This window comes from Plectropomus leopardus, chromosome 19 (assembly GCF_026936395.1).
Source record: "Plectropomus leopardus strain MGB_pleo_1.0 chromosome 19, ASM2693639v1, whole genome shotgun sequence".
NCBI classification, from domain to species: domain Eukaryota; kingdom Metazoa; phylum Chordata; class Actinopteri; order Perciformes; family Serranidae; genus Plectropomus; species Plectropomus leopardus.
The window spans coordinates 5,900,687-5,916,932 of record NC_142194.1 but is presented as its reverse complement, the minus strand read 5'-3'; the positions used below and the strand labels follow the sequence as shown (position 1 = coordinate 5,916,932).

Here is a 16,246-nt window from a genome sequence, read left to right as displayed (position 1 = left end):
CCCAGCGGATTCATTGCACCCTCTGCCCATTTTCTCCTATAAACTTAACATCTGTATGAGCATCCAGTCCTTTCTACAAGTTTTTTTCCCTGCACATATGCTCTTATGTTCTTTACCACAGCCCCACACAACCAAGTGTGTGCTGCAAAATGAAAATGGATGGCATGTTTTTAGCTGTTCGGAATAGTCTGGTATGCATTTTTATAATTGTGTCAGATATTCAGAGTACAGTACTGTCAACACATCTGTCACTACAATGTGTCCTTATGCTACACTGCTTCCCTTTTTTCTGAACGGCCTTTGTTCAGGGTGTGTTGGTTCCTCCATCTCTTATTTGGGTTTGTTAACTTGTCTAAAACCTTTGGCACACGGCTGAACATTAGGATAATAAACCTAAGTGCTGTGGGGTGGCAGTGTTTGGATAAGTGGGCCACCACCCTATTCCTTAATAGTGTGTGTGTGTGCGTGTGCGTGTGCGTGTGTGAGAGAGAGAGAGAGTGTGTGTGAAAGCCTGGCAAACACTGGACCTCATTTATCCCAATTTCTTCCTCTCTGTTACACTGCCCTTCCCAATAGGTATCTAAATTTATTTTCTGTACCTCCTTCCTCTTTAATGTAACCACCCGACCACTGCGCACTGTAGCTGTAAACTTACTGCCATAATGTTCAAATATGTGCGCCTCCAAAATAATATTGAATGTTTATAAATGGCATTAGGCTGTAAATCTCCAGCTGTTGAATTTGTTGTTTTTATGAATTCCTGGTGTCTGTATACAGTTATCTTTTTCATAGCGTTGCAGAACAGGGCTAAAAGGAGAGTAAATAAGGGACAGTGGCTACAGTTACATATAGGGATGCATTATAATGTTGGCATGTCATTGATATCAACAAATAGTGGTTTTAAAATGAAATATTGGAATCTGCCAACATGCTAATTTTTACCAACATCCAAAACAGTTTTCTGGACAAATTGAACATGAACAAAAAATTAACCCCAAGTTAAAGTATTTTTCTTATTTTGCACAACAAATTAATTTGACTTAAATAAGGCCATTGCAATAAGAGTAAACATAATATGATGTTAATTCCCTTACAGAAGAGACTCAATGACCATTAAAATAGGAAGGAAAAAAAAATTGGTTATCGGCTAAATAAGTAATTATATATTGGCATATTGGATAGCGGGAAATATCCATAGGTACATGCAAACTAATATTCCCCTATTATTCCAAAAGTAACAGTATTCTGAATTGAATGCAGGTCATTTAGCAGTTTCTGTGGAAAATGCCAGTATTATGCGGGCTTTGTGAGCATTATTTGGCCATCTATACGGGAATATGCGCATAACCACTGTTTGTGTCCCACGGCCTCTTGTCTGTTTACGGATGGCTTTGTTTGTTGTCATGGATATGCTGTACACAAACCAACACAGTTTGCAATGATGTGGAGTAGAGATGCATGCAAAAGAAAATCACACATTTCTGGTCAGAAAGAGAAACATGCGTTCTTTTAAACTTTATGAAAGACTTTGCTATCAACAGGTTTTTGGATATGCACAAATGTCGCAGCACCGACATTTTCAAGAAGGTAAATGAAAGATAAGAGGGAGTCTAAAAAGTCTACCACTATGAAAAAAATCCTATGTTGCAAATGCAACATGCAATGCAAAGAAGCAAAATGACAAGAGGCTATAGCTGTTCTACCTTTCCATATTTTGATGTGATAAATGACATGTTAGGACACGTTAACTGGAGTAAGCACAGCTGCTTTTAAACAGGAATGTTAGTGGAATATTCATTTTTATCAGCCATGTAAACAGCTTTGTAGGAATTTTGTTTTTCAGAATAAGGGCACAAACTAGACTATTTTGTGCATGTAAACATACTCAGGGTTAATTCATCTATTCATATATGATCTGTACCTGTAAAGAAGGACTTATTGTGGACATAAAACCCTCCTTCATTTATCCTGACACTTGGTCTCTGGTTAAGTTAATCTCCATTTCAAACAGTGTTTGTCACCTGCAGGTGTTAATATGTTCATTATGAGCTTTGAACTGTCATGAAAGCAGTTCAAGTCTCCCTCAAAGGAACTGTCTGTGAAGATTTGTCAGGTCATAGTGAGGTTGTGTGGCATTCAAGGCCATCTCTGAAGGTGCCTGTCCAGCATATGAATAATGTAATGAAATGTTTATCTGCTCTCTTTTCATTCAGGGCTCTCTGTATGTCTCCCTCTGCTGTTTGGTCCTTTTCAATACGGAATAGCAGGTGAAGGAAGCGGCCCTCTCAAATAAACACCTGTTTGTTATCTGTAGTTTGATTGACTTTAAATCAAAAAGGCATGACTTTACAGGGCTCAGAGTATTCACTGTGTCTTGGCACAATCACGGTGCAACATTAACAGAAAGAAGCTGTCTTAAAACCATCTGGATTGAGCTACATTACATGTGGGAAGCCACAGTCTCTCCAGCACTTCCATCTGCCTGTAACATATTAATACAGTATGTTTTGCACAGATGGGAGAGATGAAGGCTTGTTTAGCTTCAAGTAAAGCTCATACAGTTCCAGTAACCCTGCAGGCAGTGGGGAACGTTAATTTTAGCAAACATCCCTGATCCTGCTGATAAAACAGGATACAGATTAACCAGTTAGCTGCTACTCAACTCTCACTCTGTTTCAGCTCCCACCTTTTGCCCCACAGACTGATGGTTTTTACCTAATACTTAAAAATACTGGTCCCTGATATTTGTGTTTCTACCATAAGTAAGCATGTTATATTAGGTTATGTTTATTGTAGTTGTGTTTAATGTTGTTGTTTCAGCTTTTGCCAAACAGAGACAGGTCTAGAAAAGTCAATCAAAAAGGCAAAAACAAAATGCAAACACAAAAGGTCAACAAGAATAAATCACATAAATGGAATAAAAGTGATAAAACAGGCAGATCGTGAGAGGCAGTTAAAGTAATAAATGAATAACGTTTTAGAAAATATACAAAAAAATCATAAAGATAATATAAGAAATAAAATATGGGGATAAAACAAAGGTAAGATAAAAACAGATGAATAAAAGATAGATGAAATAAACTAAATCATGAAAAGTTGGTAAGGACAGGACATCAGAAGGATAAGGAGAAGATAAATTGAGTAAGCATGATGAATAGAATTAGTCATTAAAAATATATAACAGAAGAAATTTGAAAGAATTGTCTGGGTGGCCACCTGGCAGAGATCAACCTCCACCTTTCTAGTTTGGAAATATGATCTCCTGAGGCACAGTTAGTCCACTTAAGTTGTACAAATATATATGAAATTCATTGATACTTTAGCATGAGGAGGGACAAATTACACCTTGAAAAACCTGGCCTTGAAATGGGAGACTGCAGAATAAAGTTAGGACATTTTTAGCAGTGGTTTGAATCAGGTTCAGCACATATTGTCTGTACACTTTTCCAGAATCATTTATTCTATTAGTGTCAGTAGTTGCTTCTGCCTCACAGGATATCTATCGCTTGCTGAAAACATGATTGTGCCAACTATAATTTAAAATATGTGAACAGCCAGTTTGAAATAATGACTGTTTGGTATGCTCACCTCTGGCACTTCTCATCATCTTTTTCTCATGCTGTTTTACTCCAAACTTCAATATTACTTTACCACTAATACACCAGTTTAATGAGTTACAGATGGACTCTGTACTTCTTTCCAGATGGTGGCAGTGTGCTTCTTACCTTCTTTTGTCTTTTTGGATGTAAAAGCAGAATTTGATCCACGTTTTTCCTCTTTTATTACCACAACAGGTATTTTTCCACTTGGAAGCTGCATTTGTCTAAATTTGAAACCTAATGTTACTATAAATAATTAACTATTTTTGTGGGGCATCAGCAACATTTTGACTTTACTCAGGGGATACTTGTTTAGTGAACAGGGTGCTAGTTTTGGGCTCACTCTTGTTGACATGGAAAATCCCCTCAGTCCTGACCATGTGAAGCCTCCTCGCTGTAGTGACTCAGATTTTCCTCTTTCCTGCTGACTTCTATAAACACACTTGTCACATTTCAGGTTTTCCAACTCCACAGTGCATAGTCTCGGTGCTTCTCTTCTGCTGATTCAACAACATGCATTGTTTTCTGCTTTTTATCCCCTCAGTCTGGGAGAGACGAAGAGAGAATGAATATCTGCTCGCCCTGTGAGTTCCTGGGATGCTCGAGCGACCTGTGCCCCATGCTTTTTTAAGAAGCTGAAGACAGGGTGTCATTAACAGGTAAGCGGAGCCTTCTGGACGAAATGTGGTTTAAATTTGAACAAGGGAGAACTTTTTGGCTGCTCCTTGACGTGCAATGAGAGATGCCATTCTTTTCTCTGATCTAGAAGTTTGATTTTATTCAAACATTCTCAGAGTACTGCAGGAAAGTTGCTGCTTTAATTTGTGTTAATTCTCTGACATCTGAAACTGAAAAATTCTCGGTTAGACTTTGTTGACGTTGCTGCACGCACAGCAGTGTGCATCCCACTGTGTGTGGATGTTAACACATTCCTGCTGCGTGGGAGTTAGGAACAGATCTTAATCATGGATAGGGTTTTTGCTGTAATTCCAGAGCTGGAGGCGTAACCCTAATCTCTTTGGCACATTATACCGTAAATCAGAGTGTGGCTAAATCGGGACCCTGCCAACTCAATACAGCCATCCCATTTCTGTGGATTTATGACTGGACTTACTAAGAGTCCAATCTATGAAGCTCTCTCTCTTTCTCTCCTTTGTTTTCATTTGTGTCGGAAACTGATGAGCCACCCCCTGCCAAGCACTAAAACTTCACACTGGTTTAATCATGCCTCCCTGCAGCTTATAGCCGTGGCCTGAGGCATTATGTTTTCAGGTTACATACTTAGGTGTGTTTATCCATCCCATTCTTGTGAATGCGATATCTCAGGGAAACCTTGAGGCAATTTCTTCAAATATAGCACTAACGTCCACTTGGACTTAAGAGTGAACCGATTAGAATTTAGTGTTTTAAAGGTCAATGTCACTGTGAGTGTGCATCCGTCTCATTCCCATGAAGGCAATGTCTTAAGAAGTCCTTCAGATGGTTTCCTCAAATTTGGCACAAATGTTTACTTGGACACAAGGATAAAGTGATCAGATTTCTGTGGTCATAGGTCAAAGCTCAATGTCACTGTGACCTCATCTGTCTCATTCTTGTGAGACAGATGAGTGCAATATCTCAATAAAACCTTGAGGGAATTTCTTCAAATTTGGCACAAACGTTCACTTACACTCAAGGATGAACTGATAAGATATTGGTGGTCATGGGTCACAGTTCAAGGTCACTGTGACCTCATCTGTCTTGTTCTAGTAAATGCAATATCTCAAGAACACCTTGAGGGAATTTCTTCAAATTTTGTGGTCAACGGTTAAGGTCAATGTGACTATAGCTCAATAATTTGTACTGTAATTATGACAAAATGTCACACAAATTCCACACAAAGTTCTGCTACACTGTGACATCATAATGTTGTGCAAAAACCCTTTTCTGGCCATTAATCTAAGTCATAACTCGGAAGCAGAAGGGAAACATTTGGTCAGACACTGAACTGGTGACACTCATCTTGAAAATGTGCTGATTGCATAGATCATTTGTGCTGACAGGGGGAAGATGTGTGTGAAGCATCCATGTTTTCACAGTCATGGATGTAAACTGAAAGTGCAATGTGACTGATGCACTGGGGCATATAACCATGTGGCAGTAATTCTCTTCTCTGAGGTGTTTCTGGATTGCTTTGTGCCACAGTGGATTATTTTGGAAGCTAAGCGGTCCAAAGGGCCGGCTGGTCGAGGCCACTTTTAGCAGCAGTGTCCAGAGGGAGTGATGTCCCCACGCAGAGGCAGCACGGACAGTGATGGATGGCCTAGCTTTCTGTCGGTTTCTGGTCCCAGACGTGAGGCGTTGTTATGAAAATATAGAAGGAAGCAGGCTGACAGGCCGCAGAGAGACGGCAGCTCAGCCTATGATGAATGACCACCCGCTGGGCATCCGCTATAGATACAGATAAACCAGAACTGCGGCTTCTGAGGAGCCGTTTTTAATGTTCACCAGAAATTGACCCATAGATGGCATTCGTAACCGTTTTGTGTATCTCTGTAGGATAATAAACATTATGTGACTTATGAGGATAAACCAGAAACCACCAGACAGATGTACCCAGCATTACTGCAAAGCCACACTGGAATTCTGTGTTGTAACTGGAATTTTGCTTCATGGTTTTTCCTTGGCTTTCCTGCAGACAGGCGAAGGAAGCCACAGAGTTGTCATTTTACTTTGCTGCTTCAGCCTGTAAATCAGCTCCATCAAAAGGGGCTGAGTCATGTTTGCCCCCTCCTCTAGCCTGTAAAGAGGAAGTGTTAATGGTGGCATTCACAGAGGTGATTTGCAGCCTGCCTCTTTATCCCGGCACTGGTGGCCTCGGGGTGGCTGATTGATGGTGTTTGTCGTCCAATCTCGGACTCCAACTGAGTGTGGTTTCTGTTGCTTTGACTGCAGCAGAATGGGACTTTACTTGTGGCACATTCAGTGTTCTCCAGACCTCCCATTGAGACGTGACCAAGAAGGACCTTGAACTCCCTCTCCTATGTCTCATTACTTCAAGGACAAACTTTGTGCCTACCAGTGTGACCCAGTTATAGGAGCAGGGAGAGAGTCGAACAGAGAAAGAAAGAGGGACAGATCTGTGTTTGTGTGTGTGTAAGGCGGTGGCAGGGCATAGCCTACTTCTCGTACCCTACTTTACCCCTCTTTTCATCTCGGAGCTGAGCAGCTGAGCTCTGACTGCACCGTCTCATTCTCTTGTTTCTCTTATTTTTTTTTTAATTCATTTTGGCCAGATGGTGGATTACAGGTCAAGGCAGAGGCTCGATGCTGCCGCTGTCACAAGAAAATACTATTTTGGAAGCTGATCCACCGGTTACTCAGGATGTTAGACACTCAAATATCCTATCAAAGAGGTTCTTAAAACTACTCTAATCAATTATCTTATTTTTAAAAATGGATCAAATGACTTCATGTAATGTGAAAGTGTTTACATGACGTTTCAGCATTAAGCTCATTGTTTGGGTTTCAGATCCACAGATTAACAATTTGGTTCACTATCATTGCTTTTGAACACATAATTTCCAGCAGCACTAGGCAGTTGTTTTAGGTGAAATCCTCTTGTACTCTAGGCTTCTAGCTTTAGCAACTTGTGAGTCAAGTCAAGTCAATTTTATTGATAGAGCCCATTATCACAAAATATGGTTTGCCTCACAGGGCTTTACAGTGTACGACATCCATCTGCCCTTAGACCCTCACATCACCCGAGGAAAAGCTCCCGAAAAAGAACCAGATATTTCCCCCAGGAGCTACTGGAGACCAAAGCAGAGCTAAAAGAAGAGTTAATATTGGTCTTACATTCGTCAAGTGGCCAGAAACAAAACTCAAGGTGAATGCTAATGTTGCCCCACGTCTTCTGATTTTGTAAATGAGCATATAGCGCTGGCCCCTATTAAGGTAATATAACTTGTTTAGATAACTTGTTAATAAAACGAATGAGGCTACAGCAAGTTTAAGAATCCTAAATACAGTGATAACATTGATGAATTTCCTCAGTATGTATACAAAACAGCAATATTTACCCAAGGTTTGCAAACATTGGCTACCATTAGCCACCAAAAGCTAATTAAGACATCGAATGTGGGTGTGTTTCGGATCACCCACTTTCTCTTTTTACTTTTAGTAGGTACTGCAGCTGTGCTGAAAAGGTACATACTGATGCAAGCAGTATACACAAAGTCAGGACATATTATCTCATAAATATACACCTTGAAATTTGACCTGGCTATGCTGGCTAAAAATCTCCCAAGGGACACAATGCATTATGGGGCATTTCAGTATCTCCAGTAAGCTCGCATTTCATGCTCAGAAATTTCTGCAAATGTAGTATACGTCCAGGCATTTTTTGTTTACACACAATCTACATACTAGGCAGTGTGAAAGCACTACATATTGAATTTTATGTCATACTTGCTGTCGCCAGTATTTCAGCAAATTATTTCAAACACAGCCATACTTGATGTAAATTAGGCAAGCATCCAGCTCTGCCTCTTCAAATGATCCATCAGTGCTGAAGTTTGACAGATTTACTTCCTTTAATTCAGTCTGACAGTTTCTTTAATTAAGAATTGGCTCAGTGATTAACTGAAATTTGACGTGCGTCTGTGTTTTAGATCGGATTGACAGACGAGAATCAGGGCTGCAGTGTTTAAAGAATCAAAGACTTTTATACTTCTTATTCTAAACTTTAGGTTGAGGTTCCCACCTGTTTCGCCTTTGTCTTAAATCTCTCAGCTTTTTTCTTCCTCTTGCACTCACATCTTCTTTAGTTTTTGTCTTTCATGCACTTAGACGAAGACTTAGTTTTGACAGATGAAAAGGCTGAAAGCCAAAAAAGCTCATCTGTGGTAAATGGAGACTTTTTAAAGTGAAATGATATCCTCACGCAGTAACGCTTTCTTTTTAGTTTCCGTTCTTTTCGACTTGAATTGGGCAGAAAAAGTGGAATGGTCTTTAACTGACAGCTCGCCTTTCCCCGGCTTCCCGTTTCTTTCTCCTTTCTCTTCTTTTTACTGCCTGACAAAAGCAGCGGAGGACTTTGCAGAGTGTAGTTTCTTTGGTCAAAGGAAATGGAAGAGGAGGAGTGGAGCAGGGAGAGAGGAGGTGTATCTGTCAGAGGGAGGCTGGGCTGCAGAGAGAGGAGGAGGAGGAGGAGGAGGAGGAGGTGGGAGGCAGAGGAGGGGGGCACAAGAGGGAGAGGAAGGGGAGGGGACTGTGCTCCCATTCACATTGGCGGCATTTGGCTTGAGACTGAGCTGGGGGGTTAGAGAAGTTTTCCTCAGGAGGGTTGATCAGAAACAGAGCCAAACATCCAGGAGAACAGGAGCACAGTGAATGTTTGAGCCGACTGAACCTGAGACGCTGAAGGAGCCGAGGCGGGATGATAAGAAGGAGCTGGAGAGACATCAGAGCAGATATGCTGGGACCAAACTGGGGTAAGAAACTGGGAGGGGAGGAACGCTGGACAAAAAGGAAGTTAACTCTATTACAGTGGCAATCAAGGTGACAGGAAGGTTTGTGTTTCACTTTCTGTGGAGTTATTTGTATCATGAAGATGTGTAAGTTAACTTTTGCAGGTTTTATTGCATGTAGATAACTAGATCTGTTACGATTAATCGATAAATGGTTAAGTCGATTGACAGAAAATTAATCAGCAACCATTTTGATTACCAATTAATCATTTCATTTGATTTTGAAGCAAAAAATGGCATATTCAAATTTGACAATTTAATGTTATTCTTGAAAATTATATACTTTCGAGACTGTAAGTAAACCAAAGGGAGTTAATTTTAGAAATAACCATCACTTTCTCATTATTTTTGAAATATTTACTAGACGAAATGATTAATCATTTAGGAAAAAATAACCAACAGATAAGCTGATCATGAAAATACTTGTTTGTTTAAGAAAAATGACAAGCAGTTAACTTTGACTCTTCTGTCCCTGCTCATTAAAAAAAGGACAAATGCGTGTATTTAAAGCTACAATGATTAATTAATTAATGTTCAGCTATTAAGTTAATTTCCAACTAATTTGTTAATTGATTAATCAGTTTGAATAATTCTATAAGAAAAAAAAGTCCAAATTCTCTGATTCTGGCCTCCTAAATGTGAATATTTTCTGGTTTATTCACTTTTTATGACTGTAAACTCAATATCTGTGGGTTGTTCATTTTTCACCATTATCTGACATTTTATAGACCAGACAACTGATTGATTAATTGTGTGTGTGTGTGTGTGTGTGTGTGTGTGTGTGTGTGTGTGTGTGTGTGGTGGGAGGCCTCTGCTCTCTTTCAGTATAATCATTGACAGTGTTCAGTGCAGCATTCAAACAAACCTGCAGGGCCTCATGAGAAATGTCTGTTTAGTCAACTGGTTTCTTTTTATGTGGGCCGCAGCCGCCTCTTCTGCTCATCCAAAGGAGCTACTTAGTCTATGATATAGCATGATCATTCTAACCAAAGAGTTAATGTTTTTTTTATTATTATTATTCAACCTTTATTTACTAGGAAACTCATTATAAACCCTGTCCTAGAAAGGCAGCAACAATAGTGAGTTACAGACAGATCAAGATATGGCGCTAAAGGTGCATGTAATTAGTGTCAGAACAAACTGATTAACTGGTTCATCAATCCACAGAAGTCATTGCAAAGTTTTAAGTTACTTGTTAAGTTACTTGTTTAGTTGTGACTTTTAGTTTTTGTTTACATAATTACCGAGCAAAAACATTATGTTATGCAACTCAAATGTAAGGAGTATAGATTTCCAAGAAAGAAATGTCCGAGAAAGGCAGAAGACACAAGATATGCCAGAGAAGGTGCATGTAATTTGTGCCAAAACAATTAACCTGTTAGCTGGTCCACAAAAGTAATTGCCAAGTTTTGACGATCAGTTTCTTATTTGAGTCTTTTACCAAGCAAAAACATTTTTGCATTGTTAGTATCTCAAATTTGAGGATTGTACATATAATATTTTTGAAGAAGTCACCTTGGGCACTTGCCACTTTTTCTTGGAGCTACTTAGTTTATTATGTTATTAATTTATTTTAACCTTTGTTTATTAGGAATATCTTATAAAAATATTATTTTACTGCAGTTCTTCTTTTACTGCAGAATTTGTATGTATTTGTATATATGCCAAATTAGTGCCAAAACAAATAGTCGATGAAGTTGATCCACATAAGTAAATGCCAAGTTTAGACAATATTTTTTTTGTTGAGTTAGTTACCAAGCAAAAACATTTTTTTTTTTTTTAGCAATTTGACTGAGAGGGTCGCAAATTCAGTATTTTGGATGGTTTATAGATGTCACTTCAAGCACTTGCCACTATTTCCTGACATTTACAAGACTAAACAGTAAAAATAATCCAGCTTTTGTTGGGGACAGTTACATTTGGCACGGTGACCGTAGTGTCTCGGGTGTGAGGTGTCTGCCTCTGCAAAGGTAGGTTGTCTACAAAACTAAAATAGCTTTGTTACACTTTTCTCTCTGTGCTCCAGTTTCCAGAGAAAAGGGGAGAATAAGGAGATGGGAGGGGGAGTGGGATTCAGAAGTTTGGGCAGAGAGAGATGGAGAGTGGAGGAGGGGATCTCCAGACTCATTTGTTTGTTCCCTCATGCAGACGCTCCCTGCTGAAAACTGAGACACCCTCTCCTTCCTTTCACTCTGTCGCTTTCTCTCCACGTCTTCCTCGAGTCAGAGGTGGTGTTGCTCTCGGTGATGGGGGCTAGTATAAAGAGTTTTTTTTCCCTTCAGTCCCAACACTTTGCCTTGTGTGTGTGGGGAATATTTTTAGACTCTCACCTCTGAGGCTGTGTGTTTATGGCGTGGTGCTAACAAAGAGGGATTTAGTGAAGTACTCTTTCAGTTTGTCTCAAAGCAGGTTTGTGTGACGTTGCAGTCTTGCAGGGCAGGGCTGGTAAACCGTGCATACTGTAACTTTGTAATACGGCCTCTATAAAAAGGCTTTTATGCTGTTTTCGTCTCTGATTGCCAATCTCAGACGAAAGGCTGCCCTGCATGCCAATGAATGTCATCAGCATTTATCTTGACTTGCTGCCGTACGTGTAATGAAATACACTGCTGTGATTGGAGTGACCTGGTTGTCAGTCTGTGATCTCCGGCCAGACTCTGTTTCACTTTTCATATTCGGGGAGATGTTGTAGACTGAAATATCAGCAAGAATCTTCAAATGTATTGATCTGAGCATATGGATTTCTCATCTCTGTTACAGCTCCCATTTCACCACAGCATAAGACATCTAAAAAAGGACATTTTGGGTCTGGCTCAATGAATATCTGGATTTGATATGCTTCAATTCTAGCTTTGGTTTCCTCTCTATTTCTTGTTAGCACAGAGCAATTTACAATACATGCAGGTAGTTTTTTATCCTAAAAACAGGATTTCAAAATTTCACCACAGATTTGTGCAAAAGCTTAAGAGATTTTTTCGAAATGTCAATAAAACACAATTGCGAGATGACTGGGTTTCCACTGAGTGAAGTTATGAGTATTCTGCCCTCATAATAAGTTTCCAAGAAGTATGGCGATGGATGTTCAACACATTAGCAGGTTTATTTCTAATGCAGCCAACGCACCAGACGTCATTATTTCCAACTGAAGGCGACGTAGTTGTGTTTTGAGAGCGATAATGGAAAGGCAAGGGATTTCTGAGAGGTTATAGCCCATGATTTCACAGAACTTCCGGATGATATGCTCAACTTTTGAAGAGTTATGTGATGCAATAACACCTCTTGAAGCGCCTGCTGCATCATGCCTGAGGGAGCCAGTTCTTACCAACATCACAACGCTATAGCATCATGTGACCTATAAAAGAGAAAAAGGGGTTTCCACTGCAGTTTTGCAAAATATGGCTTTTTCAATTTGCCTGAAATACCACCTCATGTGAGTGTAAAAACCTTGCAATAAATGGGATTTTTTTGCGAAATTGACATTTCCATTAGACATATTTTATATGAAGTAGGAAAAAAGTGTATTATAAAGTATTCTATTGGTATCTGTGTCACTTAAAAGGTACTGGTGTTGGTACTGGTTTATAAACAGTATCCAGCCTTAATATGCAGTTATAAAATGAACTCTAGTGTGCACCTTGCAATGTGTGTTTGCTTTTAGTTTGTAGTGTACGTACATAACTGTTCTCTACAGTTTTATGCAGAGCGATCACATTTTAAAAACTGCAGCATTTGCAGATATTCCCTGTGCTGCTTTTCTTGTGAGTAATTCTATAAAAGTGTCAGAGCTGAAAGCTCGAGGATAAAACCCCGAAGCCTTGGTGTGACAGCAGATCCCCAGAGCTGCTGCTGTTGGCTGCTGTGGAGAGAAATGCTGGATGCAGGAGGAATATGACTTTAAATCTCTGCGCTTAAGCATGAGGCAATGTGAGTGATGAGACATCAGAAAAACAGTGGCTGCAGAGCAGACCAGTACTAAGTCTGTCCATGTTTAGTCTTAACTCTCATTAGCCGGTGTGCCCGCACATTCCTCCTGCTGGAGGAGTGACTGAGTCCGTCTGTCTGCTGCCCGACTGAGGGGCTTTAAAACTCTGAAGGACTTTCCCAGACAAAAACAATCTGCTCACAGTCAGCTGACTCTGTAGACATTAGGGGGGTGGTGAAAATATGTAATTTAAATGCCGTGCAGTGTTGTTTTTAATGTGTATACGAGATGTAGATGTATTTTTTTTTTTACAGTATTTTAGTGCTGAAATGATAAGTTTGGTGAATTATTTAACACTTATATTTCTGTTAGCTTGAAAAGAGAAAAGTTAAACATCTTACATTTCACAGTTACAACCCCAATTCCAAAAAAAGTTGGGACACTGTAAAACATAAAGAAAAAAATAATGCAACAACATGTTTTTGACTGACATTTAATTGAATACATTACAAAGACAAGATAGTTAATGTCCAAACTCATTTTTTTATTTATTTATTTTTTTGTAAATATACACTTATTCTGAATTTGGTCCTGCAGCAGGATTGCGAAAAGTTGGGACATAGGCAGCAAAAGACTTGGAAAGTTGTTTAATTATCACCAGCATACCAACTTTTTTTTATATGGGAATATTATCTCCATTAATGCCCCCGTATAGTTGCTACCAGCCATTACTTGTTAACGTGCATTTATCGTCCATTAATGCCAACAGGGAGCGTATGCAAGATTGTCAGAGCTATAGAGTGACTGAAGGCTTTAAGATGCTATAGAGGGGGTCCTGGCCTCCCTGTCAGCCCTCTGACCCCCTTCTCCTTTACTCCCTGCTCTAATGTTTTGAAGTTGCGATCACCATGGCAACAAAAGAGAGACCAGGACCACATGATCAAGCAGAGGGCTTTAAAACCACTACTTTTCCTTAGTAGAGTCCCCTCCTGCATAGTTTCAGTCATCTCGAGTCCAGAGGGATTAGAGCTTATTCACTTATCAGGAGAGAGTTAGAGGGCAACAAACGGGCTCCCCCTGATCAGAAATACTGATCTGGGGACAGCAATTGGGAAGACTTTAGACACTCTTGAAATTCTGCAATAAACATAAACTAACATGACTTGGGTTTTTTACTTGGTTCTGAAGTTTGTGTTGTTGTGTGTGGCACACGATAAGTGTAGAAAACTATTAACAAAAACAAAGACGTCTTTTGTCAGTTTGTTGTCAGAGGGATAAGAGTAGCCCGTGTCAGGCATGCACCCATTACGGTATCCAATTGGCAATTTAACGTGTACCCAGGCCACTTTTCCAGAGGCATGATTAATGTAAAGGATGTCCCATTTATGAAGCAAAAATGCAAAAAATTTACTGTTTCCAGGTTGCAAAACGTGACGATTTGCAGCTTTCCTTCTCCATTAAATAGGAAGTAAACAAGAAAGAATAAGCAAGCATCAGAATTGACTAATAATGCTTAACATGAAATTCATGCCAATTTATCAGTGATGTAGCCTCTCCCACTCTCTATATGATACATCTGATAGGGATTATTTTTGTTTTTTCCACTGAGCACCACACAAGTTCACTCAGCTCGCTCATTTAACTAGCAATTACACTTATGAATGAAATCACCTGCAGTGTTTGTCTCCTCCTTCGGCGATTCACGTTTCAGGTCCTTGTTGTAACAAAATATCATTGTGAGTTTTTCTGACGGCTTCAGTTTGTAACGAACTCTAGATGTTAGACTAGACCGATTTCCTCCCATTCAGAAAGGATTAGATGTAATAAATATCGTCATGGACTAATTAGCTTTAATCTGTGCAAAGAGAAATCACATAAGATTAATCTGACAGGCTCTGCTCATCAGGACCGTTAATTCTGGCTCCCAAACACCACATGCTGCTCCTGCTGCCAGTGACTTACATTCTCATTGATACAGACACTGAGGCAGTCAGTTTGAATCTTAAATGACACATTGAAACATGTTTTAAACTCCATTTTACTCACAGAATCACCGAAGAGAATTAATGAACAGTATCTTATTTTTAAACTTTCCCGGAAAGGCAATGAGCAGTGGATTTAAGATAATAGTTTTTATGTTGTGCAGTTGTTTGACTTCCTAATAATAGTACAGTGATCAGTATCTCTAGGACTTTGCGGGTTTTTTGGGGGTTTGTGTGGCCTTAAGTGCATAATTTTGCAGCATCTTTAAAAAGAAAAATTAGAGGTGCATATTTTCAGGGTTTTTTCTTATTAAATGTAGGACGAATTAAAATTTATTTTTTTTAAAAAAGTGTTTGACAGTTTTAAGTGTAGTGACATTATGCAGGGAACTGCTATGATGGGTGAAACTCAAGGTAAACTATGATGACTGGTCAAATATGCCAGAAAAGTTGCAATAACTGGAAAAAAAAAGTGCAAGGTTGTAAAGATATCACAGGGATTGGTTGATTTTGAGTTAAGTCTCTTCCTTTGTGTATGCCAGTTATCTGAAATCATGTTTGAATATAATCTGATATGTGTGGGAAAAAAATGTGCAAGTGGGGCAAGAAAAACAGTGTGGGTCCTTGAGAAGTCATGAAAAAGTTTGGAAATTTTGTCCCTCAAAATGTTTGGGAACCCTACGTTGTGATGACAACACTGTACCACATCTACGTCAGAAAGAGCCTTATTTAAAAATCTGTACAATCAAGAACAGATGCCTATGTGTAGATTATACAAGAATATTTGTAGTTTCACAGTGTTTACATATCATAACAACATATGCAGCAACAGATTTGTCTCAGTCAGTTATTATGAGTTTAAGTAGGGATCAGCCCAACAATGTATGAGCTAATTAACGTGTTGTAATCACTGTTTAATCGCAGTTGTGGCCTTATAGGCTCTTAGTAAACTTGGCAGGTTGGAAAATCACTTGGCATGGTCCTGTCCTGGCAGGTGCAGTCTGGAAGTGTTAGTGGCCAGCGTGCATGCTGTCAGTCGCTTTATTAGCGAGCATGCACAGTCTATTCCCCCAGGTTAAGAGGGTTACAGAGAAGGTGAAACAAGAGGCGAAAGTCCTGTTTTTTTCTAAACAGAGCAGGGATTCACCAAGAAACTTAATTTGCGAGTGACGTAGGAAGAGCTGCAGTCTTGTCATACTTTAAATCCTCCAGTCACATCTTGAACGACTTGTT

The 16,246-nt window shown here is 39.5% G+C and overlaps 1 protein-coding gene across 5 annotated transcripts in view; it reads left to right on the top strand.

Moving 5' to 3' along the window:
- LOC121959320 (leucine zipper putative tumor suppressor 2 homolog) overlaps positions 1–16,246 on the top strand; it is a 40,001-nt gene that overhangs the window by 11,586 nt on the left and 12,169 nt on the right. For 4 of the 5 annotated variants that reach the window (XR_006106894.2, XM_042508573.2, XM_088069959.1 and 1 more), the window contains one exon: positions 4,144–4,258. The gene's annotated coding sequence lies outside the window, so the exon portion shown is untranslated. Of the gene's footprint in view, positions 1–4,143; positions 4,259–8,893; positions 9,074–16,246 lie in introns of those variants that run through there. The other variant, XM_042508574.2, reaches the window with a different exon arrangement.